Here is a 10,069-nt window from a genome sequence, read left to right as displayed (position 1 = left end):
ATATATATATATATATATATATATATATACACACACACACATATTATACATATACACATGTATACATACATACACACACACACATATATGCATATATATATTATACATATGCATATATACATGTAATATATATGTTATATAATGTGTGTGTATATCATACACATACACAGATATACACACATATATATACACACAACTTGATGAAGGAGAGATGTATTAATCAGCGTTTTACAGATATTTCTAAATCCATTCCAACTAGTCAACCAGTCTCCATGTACCAAAATACTGTCCCCCACCCATCCCACTTTTGCTACCAATTTACCGCATTTTTTTGTCCAAGCGGAGATGGAGCTGATGGGGTAAGAAAGACAAGAAAGACAAGAGATTGTATGGACAAAGAGAAACAAAGTGTGTGGACAGTGGGAGCAGAAGCAAAGTCAGTTAGTTATAGGCTGACATTCTAACATTATCTCAAGAAAGAACATAATGGTAGGCAGCTGGCTTTCTTGGAAGAGACTGAGCAAGTCTGAAGGCAATATTCTCAACCCAGCCCCATCTGAGCCAGTAGGGAAAGGGGTAGGGACTATGCCCTTCACTCCCTTATTTGCAAATTCTGTTGATCTCTCCCTCACACACTCCTACACAATTTTGCAGCCCTTCTCTCTCTCTCTCTCTCTCCCCACTACATACACACACACACACACACGTGTATGTGTGTGTGTGTGTGTGTGTTTGCCTGTCTAACTAGTGAGACAGAAGCAAAAGCTGGTGTATGGTATGGTAGCAGAGAAGGGTAACAAATCAACACAGAAAACATTAAAATAAATAGTTAGGCTGTGAGCTTAGTAGACACCCTACCACCCACAGACATACACTTACATAGGTCTATGTATGTACATACAAATTACACACACGTGTATGTATATGTGTGCGTATGTGTATATAAATAGCATATCCTGTGGTAGCATCCAAAGTGCATTTTTTAATCTTCAATAATCTTAACATAGCCAACCACACACACACACACACACACACACACACACAGATGTGTGTGCATGTCTGTATTATCTTTAAATCAGAAGAGATAGCCATGCCGATGACCCTTTACAAGGCATCCCAGACTATTGAAGGGGGATGGTGAGGATACTTTCAAACCAGAGACCTGTTCTGAATGCGTCTTGCAACAGGATGGACCCTGCCAAAGCATGCAAAGGGTCAGGTGGTTATGTTAAATCAGGTTATGGATTGAGTCAATCCCACCAAGTAGGCCAAAGCAGGACCTGAACTAAGAACAGAAAGAGCTGGAACAAATACCACAAGGCATCTGGTCTGATATTCATATAGTTTTGCCAATCTACTCTGTTGGAGTGGTACCTTTTTTATCTACCCTGAAAGGGTGAAAGTTTTAAGTTGACGTTAGTGGGATTTGAACTTGGAGTATAGACAATCAGAACAAATACCACAAAGCATTCTGTCTGCCACTCTAGCAACTTAGCCAATTTTCTTGTGTGTACAGCTATGTTTATATGTATAAATACAAGTATAACTATAGATGTGTGTGCATTGTGTGTGTGTGTGCAAATGCACAGATGCATATGTGTGTGTGTGTGTGTGTGTGTGTACCAAAATGTTGTCCTTTATAAATAGGCTACACACACACACACACACACACACACACATGTACGTGCGCATGTGCACATACATATAGGATATACACACACAACAGGTTTCTTTCAGTTTCTTTTTACCGAATCCACTTGCAAGGCTTTGGCCAGCCCAAGGCTTTAGTAGAAGTCAATTGCCCAAGGTGCTTTGCAGTGGGACTGAACCCAAGACTTTATGATTGGGAAGCAAGCTTCTTAACCACACAGCCATGCCTACACCTGTGGGTGTGTGTGTGTGTGTGTGTGTGTACATACATGTTCACATACATACATGTTCACATGCATACATACATGCAAACAGATCTCCATATGCAAGCATACATGAATGTATACACATACCCAAACACGCACACATCAGTATTCATATTCAGATATGGTGGTGGATATCCATTGTTTGAAGATGAGAATTCAATGGTTTGATTAACTGAATTACCTGCCCCTGAATTAACATTCTAATGGTTGAGTACCCTTAAAATAATTTTAATGGAATTGAAAAAAAATAGAAAAGAGAAAATATACCAAAACTGTAATTAACTGCAATTTGTCCATTTTAAAGTAGAGGGCTATAGTTTAATTGATTTCTTTTTAATTCAAATGAAAAGAAGCTTCTTTAAATTGCATAATCTTTTTTAACAAACTCTAAACTCTAAATTAGAGCATGATATATATAAAAGGTAGTGGTGAATCTCCATTGTTCAATGATGAGGATTTAATAAGCAGTTGGTTGAGTATTTCAAAGACGTGTACTCTTCATGTAATTCTCAAATAGAGTCAGTGTGACTCATCATTATCATTTAACATCCATTTCCCATGCTGGCATGGGTGGGATGGTTTGACAGGAACTGTTAAGTGAGAAGACTGCATCAATCCCTGCTGTCTGTTTTGGTATGGTTTCTACAAGTGGGTGCCCTTTCAAATGCCAACAAGTGGCTCTGGTAGTGGTGAGGTCAGCAAGTAACTTGCAGGACAAGACCCCTCAACTGAGGGGAGAGTAGTATTGAGGGATAGAGAGAGGAGAAAGAAAGATGATAAAGATGGAATGAGGAGGATGTAGGGGCCATACACCCAAGTTTCAGGGAGTACTTTCTAAATTATAGATACAATCCAGCAAGATTCCATACAGTTTCCATCAATGCAATTTCACTTACAAGGTATGGGTTGAGCAAAGGCCATAGAAAATGACATTTGTCCGAGATGCTATGTAGTTGGATTGAACCTGGGACCTTGTAATTGCAAAGTAAACTTCTTAACTGTTTGGTCATATTGCATCTCTATATATTCACATGAACACACACATACACACACAGATTTGGATACATAAGCATATGCATGTGAACACACAATTACATTTGCACAAGCATACACACATACACAGAAGATGCATGAGTGTATGTTTGCATTATGTAAAATACGTAAATATGTTCATGTGTATGCTTGTATACACACACACACACACACACACACACACAGACTCAAGCGTACATACACACACACCGTCAGTTTTATTTCACCTTTGGGTGGGGGTAATTTTATGTTGGTCTGTAGTAGTAGTAGTAGTAGTAGTAGGAGGAGGAGGAGGAGGAGGAGGAGGTGGTGGTTTTCCAGTTGTCTTCTAAACCTTTCTGCAATCCGTTTTCCTTGTTTTTCATTTTCTTTCTTTTTTCTGCTCCTCCAGTTGTTGGCAAGGTGCAAGAGGGGAATGCTGGCTAATTAACGAGATAAAAAACAGCAGCAGCAGCACCACCACCACCACCACCACAACATATATATATATATACATATATACATGTCCATATATAGAGAGAGAGAGAGTGAGAGAGAGAGAGAGTAAGGGAGAGGGGGGATTGAGATTATTCAAAGTATTTGGTGTCACCTGTCTATTTGGTTAACACCGCCTTGCAGTAGTATTTCTGCCATAGTTTAAACAAACATTCAGGGAGAGTCTATTTGGAGAGGAGGGGGGAAAGGGAAGGTCAAACAGCCAAATGACTTGGGTTTATTTACTGTCTTCAGGTAGGTGTTGGTTGTCAAGAAGGGATGGTTTATTTGTTTTTCAGTTCTATTTTGTTGTTATTGTTGTTACTGCTATTTAGCCCTAGGATTGCTCTGATTGAGTGGACTCAATAATCAAAGATATTTCTAGCCATGACCATCTGGGTGCTATTTCTAGCAAATCAAGAGACCACATAGACACTCTCCTGTTGGGCTCATGATTGGACACATTGCTATTGTTGTTTAGCACCAGGCAGACTCTCATTCAGTGGATCTTTGATCAAAGGTATTCTATCCATGGCCATCCCATCTTTTCACAGTTTACTGTTGACCCTGAACTACATTACCTAATGTGTCTTTTCTAATTTTTAATTTAGTAGGATATCATTTGATTTGACTACTCTTTCTAGGAAGTCACGTAGTCACATATAAGCTCTCAAAACCAATACTGGATTTTAGAGAAGCTTGCAAGTTCAAGATGAGTGAAGCTGTTGGGTCTTTTGAAGGTGCTGGGCCTTCAGACTTACTGGACACATCCCCATCATCTCCACCTTATTATTCATTTTAAAATACATTCATCCATGCTTGCATGTGTCAAACAAGACTACACTGGAGCAGAGTTTCTACAGCTGGATGCTCTTCCTGATGCTAACCCCACCACTTGTTTCCAAATGAAGTAGTAATACCCCCTCCCCCAGTCTATTGAGCAATGAACAATATGGACAGGTTTATTTGGAGAACTGGAAACAAATAGCACCATATGAATGATCCATTTGTTTACAAAAAATCTACAACAGGTCAATACTTGTCAAGAAGCCTGGAAGTGCTTATGTAATGAGCTGCAGGTAAATGATGCAGTCTGTATGAAGAGTGAGGCAAGCATGTGATTGCTGTGGATATTTTGTGATGAGTCAGGCTGTTTAGGATGAGTTTGGGGAGAGAAGAGTTATAAGAAGGAATTTGTGTAAGGAAGTGAGTTTGGAAATGTTATGGACAAAGTTCTCAAACTTTGGAAAGGGTTTTGCAATGTTTGGTCAGAGTTTGCAGTGTTAAATCAAAGCTCAAAAACATTAAGATGAATTCTTATCAATTGAGAGGATTTCGTGATAATGGCTAGAATTTAGGGTGTTTGAATGGATTAATGTGGATGAGAAAAATTTGAGACAAATGTGAGAGGTTCACAGTCTATGTGAAGAGTTTCACAAATGTTGGAAAAGTTCATGATGATTGCAAACCGATCAGTGCAAACTGAAAGAGTTTACAGAGCTTGGAATGAATTTTGGACAGAGTGTTGAAATTTGAAAGAGTCAAGAAAAATTATTGATACAATACAATTGGAGGTATTTGGCATCAGTGGGTATTGAACCTCTGGAAATATTAGACATTTGGTGGATAGGAAAATAATGGAGAGACAAAGAGAATGCTGGAGGAAAGGAGGAGTGCTGGATGAATTGAGCAGAACGCTGGAGGAAGTGAGGAGAGAGTGCTGGAGAGCAGAGAGTGCTAGAGGTAGAGGAGAGTGCTGGAGGTGGAGAGCAGAGAGTGCTAGAGAGCAGAGAGTGCTGGAGAGCAGAGAGTGCTAGAGGTAGAGGAGAGTGCTGGAGGTGGAGAGCAGGGAGTGCTGGAGAGCAGAGAGTGCTGGAGAGCAGAGAGTGCTGGAGGTGGAGAGCAGAGAATGCTGAAGGAAATGAGAAGAGTGTGCTGGAGTGCTGCGTACTGGAGGAAGTAAGGAGAGAGAGGGTGAGAGGAAGTGAGAAGGGAATGCTGGAGTGTATATGTATGTAGATGTGTGTGTTTATGCATATGTGTATGTATGTATGCATATATATTCATGTGTGTCAAATCAGATTGGATCCTGGTGTAGCCATCGGCTTTCACCAGTCCTCAGTCAAATCGTCCAACCCATGCTAGCATGGAAAGCGGACGTTAAACGATGATGATGATGATGATGATGTGTATATGTATGTATATGCATATTTGTGAGTATGTGCGTGTGTGTGTGTGCCTATACAAAAGATAATCAATGATTTATTTTATCATAATTGATTTTTATATTTCAGCTTCGTTTCTTTGTTTTCCAGAGAATATTTTAAGTTCCGTTGCTAATGAGATATTCCACAGACACCACAAGTATTCCTTGTTGTGGCAGTAAAATGTCCTAAGGACTTGCTATTGCAGGTTTCATTACTAATGATGGCTTATGTAATAATGTGTGTTGTAGAACATTTATCTTCTCAAAGAAAAACCTGCCGCCAAATTGCCGACTGTAATAATATATGTACTCCGTGTGTGTGTGTGTGTGTGTGTGTGTGTGTGTGTGGATGTGCTTACATACATTTATATGTAAATATGCATAGGTACACACACACACACATATATATACATACATATATATATATATATATATATATATATATATATATATATATATATATATATACATATGTATACATATATATATATACATATATACACACACACATATATATATATGCATATATATATACATATATATACACATATGTATATATACATATATATATACATATATGTGTATGTGTGTGTAATGCATGCATATATGTGTGTGTGTATATATATATATATATATATATATATATAAATTATGCTCATAGAGAAAACAAAAAAAGTTGTACTAAAAGTTGACACTCATGCACAAATATATATATATGCACACACACACACACACACACACACATACACACCCATGCACACAGATATGGACATAAACCAATATATACATGTGAGAGCATGTGTATGCCATAGAAACAGAACCAGAAAGCAACATAAAAGAAGAGAGGAGAGGGCCAGAAGAAAACAGAGAGACAGAGATAGAGGAGGAGGGAGACAGACAGAGAGAAGGTGAGGAGAAAGAACAATGCCATCAGACTTTGCATGAAATACCTAAACACACTAAAATCAAAAACAAAAACACACACACTCACACAAAGACGATAACTCAGCAAGGAGGGAAAACATGCCACATTATAAAGTAGGGTGAGAAGAGTTTTATAACCAAATGGCTTCTGAGTAAAATATGTAGGCAATGAAGGAACACTTACTTCAGACATATTTCTGGCTGTGTCAGAGATTTTTATTTTTTATTTTTCTTTGAAAAATGTTGGTGTGCGTTTCACAGGTAAAATTCAATGATTTTCTCCCCTAGAAATTTCCTCGTTTATACATTATTTATGTTGTGATTGATTGATTTACTGGTTGGCTGATTGTGTCAATGTTTATATTCCTCTGAAAAAGAACAGAAATAAAAAGAGGTTAAAAATAAAATGGCATGATGACCTTGTTTCATGTGGAAGTTGGAAAAACATGCAAAGACTAAGATCATTTTTTTGTGATTTTAGTTATTCTCTGCTAATAGAGAATAAATAGTATCATCATCAACATTGTGTTTAACATCAGTTTTTTTTTTATGATTGCCAGTATTGGATGGCTTTCAGTCATAGTTTCTTTCATAATCCAATCTATAACTAGTAGAAATAAAAAGGAAGAAAGTATACAGCCCTGTCGAACTCCTGTTTTTACTTCGAATTTATCCATAGCTCCATTTCCATGCAAGTATGGAGCACAAGTGTAATTTCAATAAAGAACAAAATAAGAATTTTTAACACAAACGTAAAAGCGGTGTTATTGTATGGGGTTGAGACATGGAGAACAACAGTTAAGTCAAATAAGCAAATACAATCATTCATCAACAGGTGCTTGCATAGTATACTTAAAATCAGATGGCCCGAGCGCATAAGCAATATGGAGCTATGGCAAAGAATGAATCAAGTTCCGATTAGAGAGCAAATATTTAAGAAAAAGTGGAAGTGGATTGCACAATTAGAAAGGACACACCAAATGCAGTGAAAAGTGCTTTACAGTAGAATCCGGATGGATATAGAAAGAGGGGTAGGCCTAAGAACTCGTGGCGTAGATCAACACAAAAGGAACTAGAGAAGGGGGAACATTCATGGCAGAGTATAAGTACAGAAGTGAGAAATTATGCGACATGGAACTCAATTATAACTGGCCTATACTCCACGTTGGAGGGTTAAAGGCAAGAAGAAGAAGTATTGGATGGAGTTTATTGAAGCAGATTTTCTATAGTTGAATGCTCTTCCAGTCACTAACCCTAACCTGAGCAGACATGTTTCTGCAAAATACTGGAAATGAATGACACTGCTTGTATGACAGTGACACTCATTTACAACTGTTACACAATGTCAACTGGTACTCCATTAGTTACAACGACAAGGGTTCCAGTTGATCTGATCAATTGAATAGCCTGCTTGTGAAATTAACTTGCAAATGGCTGAGGACTCCACAGACATCATACTCTAAAACTCAGAATGTGACAAGGCTGTCCTTTTAAATTACAAGTACGACCAATTTTTGCCAGCTGAGTGGACTGGAACAACGTAAAATAAAGGGTCTTGCTCAAGGACACAACACTCCACCAGGAATCAAACTCATAACCTGACAACCATGAGCCAAAATACCCAAACCACTAAGCCACGTGCCTTCACCACACAACATCAAGGCTAGGAGACAAGCACACACACACACGCACATATGCACACACATGCACATATGCACACACACGCACATATGCACACACACTTCACCTCATTGATCAGAAAATTGAACCACATCACAAGGAAGAGAGAAAGTTTCAATGTAGTTGTGAGACGAAGTGACCCCAGTGATGGACCCACTTTGTAATTATTGCTTGACCTGATAGAGAAAACAGTCAGATATTCCTCAAATTACATCTTACTGATTTAAAGAAAGTCAAATAAAACAAAAATGCTAATGTAGTCCTAGATACTTTAGCAAAAAAAGTCAGGATGGTCAAAGACGGAATATCTTTGAGCATAAATCTATTGGACTGACATGGGTCACCTCTACCTCCTCTACCAACATTCCTCAACATGATCCTCTCTATTGCCATCAACCACCACCACCACCACCGCCGCCACCGCTGCTGCTAACTAAATCCATACAAGGTAGAATTAAGAACCAATAAACGTGATTCCATGATTCCAAAGATGAAAGAGACTTTAATCTAATATCTATATTTGGTTCCTCTTATTTGAAATTTCCATACAAATATTGCCTTTAGGGTGGTACAGGATCTCATTGTGTCTGTTTACCTAAGAACATATTCCCCCTCACATCCACACATCCCTGCTAAATTAATGCTGACATATTACCTACATGACAACATTTCTACCTGGAACCTTTTCAACACAACCAGTTTGGTGACAGTGGAGTATAGCAGCTGCTCACGATGTGATCGTGGTCACTGCTAATTTTGTCTCTTCTACACACATACACAGACACCCACACACCCACAAACACATATAATGTGTATAATGTGTGTGTGTGTGTGTGTGTGTGTGTATATATATTTGTTTCAGTCATTAGGCTGCAGCCATGCTGGGGCACTGCCATGCTGGGGCACTGCCATACTGGGGCACTGCCATGCTGGGGCACTGCCATTCTGGGGCACTGCCTTGAAGAATTTCAGTCAAACAGATTGATCTCAGTATTTGATTTTTAAGCCTGGTGCTTATTCTATTAGTTGCTTTTGCTAAACCACTAAATTACAGGGAGAAAAACACACACACAAATACATATATATCAAAAGGATGTGTTATAATACTATTCCACAGCCATACCAACAATCCAATAATACTATTCCACATATACAAAACAGCCATACCAACAAACCTCCATCATCAGCTGCCCCAGGGATATCATTATGGTTTCGACACCTGGGCAGTACCAGTCAATCAGGCAGTGTCAACAGCACTAAAATAAGTGTTGTTAGGGAACAAACATACCAATGAAACCACAACTTTCAAACACATTTACCCTATGTACAACAGTATCAATAAAAAAATTCAATAAGTAAATTACAACCACTCCTAAATACATAACTGAACAGTGACAACTCTATTAAGTCATACAAAAATTATAATCTCTACCGTCTTTTGTAGAGTAATATAAAACTAAAAGCTTAATAACCACATTATTTCAATCAATCAATATATAGGCAGGATTAAAGACTAACTTTAATAAAACTGCAACAAAGAAACATATAAACCAATGTACATTGTATCGGTATTAATATATATATATATATATTATGACAGGCTTCTTTCAGTTTCCATCTACCAAATCCTCTTACAAGACTTGGTCAGCCTGAGGCTATAGGGGTTGACACTGGCCCATGATGCTATGCAGTGGCATTGAAACCAGGACTATATGGTTGGGAAGCGAACTTCTTACCATACAGCCATGCCTGAACCTATGCCCCAGTATGGCCACAGTCTAATGAGTGAAACAAGTAGAGGATAAAAGACATGCCTGTGTGTGTGGGGGGGGGGGGG

The 10,069-nt window shown here is 38.4% G+C and overlaps 1 protein-coding gene across 2 annotated transcripts in view; it reads right to left on the bottom strand.

The window, feature by feature from the left end:
* LOC106879924 (erbin) overlaps positions 1 to 10,069 on the bottom strand; it is a 137,440-nt gene that overhangs the window by 82,010 nt on the left and 45,361 nt on the right. For both annotated transcript variants that reach the window (XM_014929681.2, XM_052971061.1), the window contains exon 2: positions 6,737 to 6,920. The gene's annotated coding sequence lies outside the window, so the exon portion shown is untranslated. The remainder of the gene's footprint in view (positions 1 to 6,736; positions 6,921 to 10,069) is intronic.

The sequence above is a fragment of the Octopus bimaculoides genome, chromosome 10, assembly GCF_001194135.2.
Source record: "Octopus bimaculoides isolate UCB-OBI-ISO-001 chromosome 10, ASM119413v2, whole genome shotgun sequence".
NCBI classification, from domain to species: Eukaryota; Metazoa; Mollusca; class Cephalopoda; order Octopoda; family Octopodidae; genus Octopus; species Octopus bimaculoides.
This window is presented reverse-complemented; position numbering and strand designations above follow the sequence as displayed.